This window comes from Sebastes fasciatus, chromosome 20 (assembly GCF_043250625.1).
Source record: "Sebastes fasciatus isolate fSebFas1 chromosome 20, fSebFas1.pri, whole genome shotgun sequence".
Taxonomy (NCBI): Eukaryota; Metazoa; Chordata; class Actinopteri; order Perciformes; family Sebastidae; genus Sebastes; species Sebastes fasciatus.
The window spans coordinates 7,071,529-7,077,528 of record NC_133814.1 but is presented as its reverse complement, the minus strand read 5'-3'; the positions used below and the strand labels follow the sequence as shown (position 1 = coordinate 7,077,528).

Genomic DNA, 6,000 nt, shown 5'->3' with positions numbered 1-6,000 from the left:
TACGTGCGTCACGCTGCATATTTCTACCATAATATTAATGTGGCTGACCTCAAAGTCTAGGTGGTGAGGGGTTGTCCACATTATTAGTATTTTCTGTTTGTTTATGGGGATTTTAGAAGGCTGTATCTGCTCTAGGGATGCTTCTAACTAAGTAAATAAAAGCAAAATAAGTTAATTAATTTTTTTTTCTCTATATGCAGTATATATAGAGCTATAATTGCTACTTGCTTATAGATCCAACTCTTTAACATGTCTTCTTAAAACTGTCTCATTCTACACCATGTCGAAGAAGAAACATATTAAATGTGAGTAAGAGGTTTCACTGCAGTGTGGAGGAGGCCTTTTCAGATAAACTCTGTCAGCTGCTGCTATCTGCAGCTCCATAAGCTGCTGGTCAGGGGACAGAGGGCGTGAGGCCAGTCTGCATGAGATATCATTGTGAGAACCGTGGAGCTGCAGAGGACTTTACTGTTGCTGTCAAGTCAAGTCAATTTTATTTGTATAGCCCAAAATCACAAATCACAAATTTGCCTCAGAGGGGCTTTACAATCTGTACAGGATACTTTACAGTACAGGATACTTTACAGTACAGGATACTTTACAGTGCGAAATAACGCTCCAAATGTACGCTAAATTTTCAAAGGGGTCCCTTGACCTCTGACCTCAAGATATCTGAATTAAAATGTGTTCTATGGGTACCCACGAGTCTCCCCTTTACAGACATGCCCACTTTATGATAATCACATGCAATTTGGGGCAAGTCATAGTCAAGTCAGCACACTGACACACTGACAGCTGTTGTTGTTTTGGAAGAGCGATAACTGGTTGCTCTGTGTGTTCAGTCATAAGACAAAATGTGTCGGGTACTCTTGGAAAACGTGGGAAAAAAGACAGGTTACACAAACTTAACCAGCGGGAGACTTTTTGGATCCATCAACTGGATGCCTTAAAGTATCCTGGTCTTAATGAGGATATAGATTTGACATGCTTTCTGTGAGTAATAATAAATAATAAAAAATATTCTATATATATATTTTTTCTTCTGTATAGGCTCCCATGTTTGCCTTGCAGCCTCTGTTGTAAAGTAGGAGTAGTTTCATTAATGAAGGACATGAATTACTTGTTTCTGTATTATTTCTTTGATACTTTGTAACATTTTGTAATATTATAATGATGTGATTGCCTCCCATTGGTATTTGATACCATATAGGTGAGGCCACATCTGCCTTGTCTGTTTGTTTGTAAGCCCTGTCAAAGACCTACAGTAGTTGAAACATGTTGGCTTTTTTAGAATGATTTGGCTTTTTAAATGATTTAGCCACTACAATAAAGGTTTCTTAATATATTCTCTTCCTCGTTGCTACTTTTTTGATATTTTTGATATTTTGGACTGCCTGGGTTGCCTAGCTGTTGTTGTTTGTTGGGTTTGAGTTTGCTATGTTATGATTTGAGCATATTTTTAAATGCTAAATGCAGTACCTGTGAGGGTTTCTGGACAATATTTGTCATTGTTTTGTGTTGCTAATTGATTTCCAATAATAAATATGTACATAAATTTGCATAAAACAGCATATTTGTCCACTCCCATGTTGTTAAGAGTATTAAAAACTTGACAAATCTCCCTTTAAGGTACATTTTGAACAGCTAAAAAATGTGCGATTAATTTGCGATTAGTCACAATTAATCATGGAAAATCATGCAATTAATCTCAATTAAATATTTGAATCGATTGACAGCCCTAGATATAAATGTAGCTTTTGCAGACAGCCGCATCGATTGTCAACAATTCAAGCAGTTACAGAAACAGCAAATGGTGTTTTTCACGAGTAGAAGGTCGTCTGGATGTCTGCGCAATAAGACGAAAGGGTAAAAGCTTGGGGTGGGTGAGAGAGAAATCTCATAGATTTACACAGTTATTGATAATCACAATGATTACATAATGATTACATTAGTAATAGGGATATTACAGGTTGATCTTGTGAGTTATGGTCACTTTTATAATGTAGTAGACTATTTAAAAACATGCAACATCTTTTTCTTTTTAATTTAACCTTCATTTAGCCACAGAAGACCCATTGAGACCCAGGTGTCATTTTTGATGTTCCCCGTGTTACATATCATATATACAATGACTTTATAATTTTTTATAATATATCACAAACTATAAAATAAAAGATAAATAAACAGAAATTTAAATAATAAAAACAAATAAATAAAAATAATAAAAAATATAAACTAAATTGTATATATATATATATGTATATATATATATCATTTTTTAAAGTTAAACAAATACAAATCTAGTCTTAATCTAGTACACATCCACAGCAAATGCAGTGTATTATCCTTAGAAATATCTTTTTTTAATTTAGTTTTTATTCATTTGAAGCAATGCCAGGCCTTCGGTGTCAGCTGTTACCCACTGTAGTGATGAGGGATGACTCAGCATAAAAAGAGGATCTCATGTCCTCATGTACGGTTAAAAAAAAATGCACAGTCATGCTTTTGCTTCTAATGGGGTATGCTGGTAAGAGTAAAAAACATTGTTCACCAGTACTTTAACTTGATTTGTTTTCTTTAAAAAAGCCAGAATCAATATTTTATTGTAATCTATTATGTCACATAACATGATTAAACTTTGACATCAGAGATGCTGATCTGTGGTCACACATGAAGGCCTGAATATCTTTTCATTGAATTACTACAGACAGATCTGTCAGAGTAATGATCATTACATTAGGTTGGGTGTGGTGTCAGTTCACCTCACCTGCTGCAGGTAAAACTTGTCTGCTCCAGGTGAGGCTCGAACTCACAACCTCGGCATCACTCTGCAGGTTACTGTCTTATAAGTACCGCGCGCTGACCGATTGCGCCACTGGAGCTTATCAGTGTACCCTCACTATCTTGATTAAGACCACACAATGAATCCAGTCTCACTGGGCAACCATTGATTAACATGATAAAAGCATCATCGGAGGATGGGTGCTACGCTTCCTCAACTGTAACCGCTGTATGACTAGCCGGTCGAGGCAGATGGCCGCCCACCCAGAGCTGGGTTCTGCTCAAAGTTTTTCTTGCCATTGTCGCATAACAATGCATGCTCATGGGGCATCTCTCGCTGGGTCTCTAAATTATAGAGTATAGTCTAGACCTACTATATATGATAAGCATCTTGAGATAACTTCTGTTATGATTTGACGCTATGTAAAAATAAATTGAATTGAATTGTATGAGAGCAGTGCAGAACGATGGCCGTGAGCTAGCCAGTGGGGCACGCGCACATGCACTAACATGCACTAATAGCATTTACCATCTATAAAGTGAGGAGAAGCTCGGATTACAACACAGAGGGAGAGCGACTTCATTCTCTGCTCAGGTAGACATTAATCCTCTATATCTTTACATTGCAAATAGTTGCTTGCTGCTATATTAATGCTGGATATTGAATAGAGAACCTTTAATCTAGGCAGTTGCTGCATGAAGGCCAATACCTATAGTAGTTAGTCTTTGTTGTTAGAGTAGTTTAATCATTCAATTTACTCAAACCCCCAAAGTAAATAGTCTAATTTTGTCAGGAATTGAACATTATGGCATACAAGCTCCAGTGGCGCAATCGGTCAGCGCGCGGTACTTATAAGACAGTAACCTGCAGAGTGATGCCGAGGTTGTGAGTTCGAGCCTCACCTGGAGCAGTGAAGTTTTAACCTGGTGGTTGAGGTAAAGTCTTCGTCTAAAGACACTGATCACTGGCGTCAGCTGCCTTAACTAAAGAAAAAGTGTGCATGTGGTTGACAAAAGCTGCGATCAACAGCTCACTCGGATCATGCGGTTATCACATGTGGTGCGGAATCCCATTACTTACAGTGATTTGATCATTTGACAACAAAAACACAACATGTTCCTGCTGCATGTGTTGACTTCTATTTGAAGGTATTTTGATTTTCAGTTGGAAGTCTGACAAGATACAAGTTTAACCTGCAGTAGCTCAAACGCATGATGCTTCTGTCGTGTTAATCAATGATTGGCCAGTGAGACTGGATTCATTGTGTGGAGTTAATCAGGATAGTGAGACTCTACTGATGAGCTCCAGTGGCGCAATCGGTCAGCGCGCAGTACATCTAAGACAGTAACTTGCGGCGTTATGCCGAGGTTGTGAGTTCGAGCCTCACTTGGAGCAAAGAAGTTTAACCTGCAGCAGGTGAGGTGAACTGACAACACATACAACCTGATGACCATTACTAGTAATTCATAATTCAAAATAGTAGTAGTAATTCATGAAGAGATATGTATAAAATACCAAACAGGACATCCTATTCTCTCTCCATACTGGCTAATGCTTTTATAATTGTTGTCTCAGCACAAACAAGAACATCCACCAGTAACTGGCCAGAAAAGCAAACCAGTAACACAGCGACCATGACTGTTGAGGAACTGATGGCACCTCCTGCTATCATCACAGCAACACCTGCTTTAGTCACAGAAACAGCAACAGCAACACCTGCTGGCATCCAGGTGTAAACTGCTGGTCTCCACATGTCCAAAGCAGCAGATAGGTCTTCATGAAGAAGTCATTGTTTTCTAAAAGTTCTTTCTTTATATGAGCAGACTGGCATCACGCCACAAGAAACAGCCATATTCATTTATCACATTTAAAACCTGTAAAATATGATTTTCTTAATTATAATTCCTTTATTTCTCCACAAGGTGGAGCTATGAGGTAGAAAGTATACTGTTTATTCTAATACCACAGTGTTTTTTCTGAATAAACAGGTTCTGTAATAGATAGTTTTCTGATGTAAAAAATTTCAAAAGAAATGGTATGTTTTGAATTGAATATTAATTTAATTTAATTTATTGATGTGACAGTTTGGATCCATCACAGTGATCATTTACTTCCCCCAAAATTCCCATTGCCATCATGTGGCAACTATTTTAAAACACTAAAGTTTGTTCTGTTAAATGGTGTGTATGATTTGCTGAAAATTAGCTTCAACATGCAAAAAGAGTATAGTATGGTGCTCCTTTTAACGGACTACATTAGTTCCTGAATTTCCATTGTGCTAAATCCTCTGCTCCACAACCTAAACCAGCTTTTAAGGGGAAAAGAATACAGTAGAAATCAAAGACAGCAGGTTGAAAAGGCAAATTAATTCCTCATTTTAATGAAACCTTTTTAAGTCTCTCCTGTTTCCTGCCCCAGCTAATTATCCTTAAAGCTTGTTTCCTGCAGCTGCGCATTGTAATCAGTTTTTACAAAAGGAAAGCAGTTCTCTGTATGTCCTGCACGTAATGTGACTCTCACTCAGTGCGCAATACAACAAAGAGTGTTAATAGTATTTAGAAACAGGCCTTCAGGCTGCATGGAGGCAGATAGTTGTGTGCATGCTATATATACTGAGAGTACAGCGGACACAAAATAATCTGAAATTAAAACAAAAATGCACCAAACCTCTAAAGAAAAAGTTTCTTTCCTCCTGTCTTTATTGGCAGCTCACATGTATAAATACTCAGACTTTAACTTTGTGATTTAAAATTGAAACAACTTTTTGTGTCTTTATGTCAAATTTGATTCTTTAGAAATGCTTAAAATTAGAAAAACATGTTTTACACTTCTTTTTTTAAACAACATGACACATACAGCAAACTAAAACTAAAACTGAAACTATCTTCTCTTGGTCTCATAATGACACGAGCTGCACATAAGCAGCAAACTCAAGACTGTCGAAAGTAGGAATCTAAAAAAAGACTCATATTTATACTGCTCTGCTCTGCTGCTGTTTGACTGTTGCTTTTTATAGACGCCCCAGTTTCTGATTCTTCTTGTGACCACTTCCTTATGATGGTTGAGATAAATGTAAGTGATGTAGCTGACACCATCTATATTTCAAAGTCATAGTGTGATGGGCTCAACAGTAAGTGACTGTATGAAAATTATTGGGGAAGGGAGGGGGGCAGAATCGATGACAACTGATAGCGGCCATTTAATTGGCTGATAACATT

General features: G+C 37.4%; 2 non-coding genes across 2 annotated transcripts; one reads left to right on the top strand and one right to left on the bottom strand.

The window, feature by feature from the left end:
• Positions 1-2,788: 2,788 nt before the first annotated feature.
• Positions 2,789-2,882, bottom strand: trnai-uau (transfer RNA isoleucine (anticodon UAU)). The gene is made up of 2 exons: positions 2,845-2,882; positions 2,789-2,824 (listed from the first exon to the last, which is right to left on the bottom strand). It is a non-coding gene; the product is annotated as a tRNA-Ile (tRNA).
• Positions 2,883-3,598: 716 nt separating this feature from the next.
• Positions 3,599-3,692, top strand: trnai-uau (transfer RNA isoleucine (anticodon UAU)). The gene is made up of 2 exons: positions 3,599-3,636; positions 3,657-3,692. It is a non-coding gene; the product is annotated as a tRNA-Ile (tRNA).
• Positions 3,693-6,000: the final 2,308 nt, after the last annotated feature.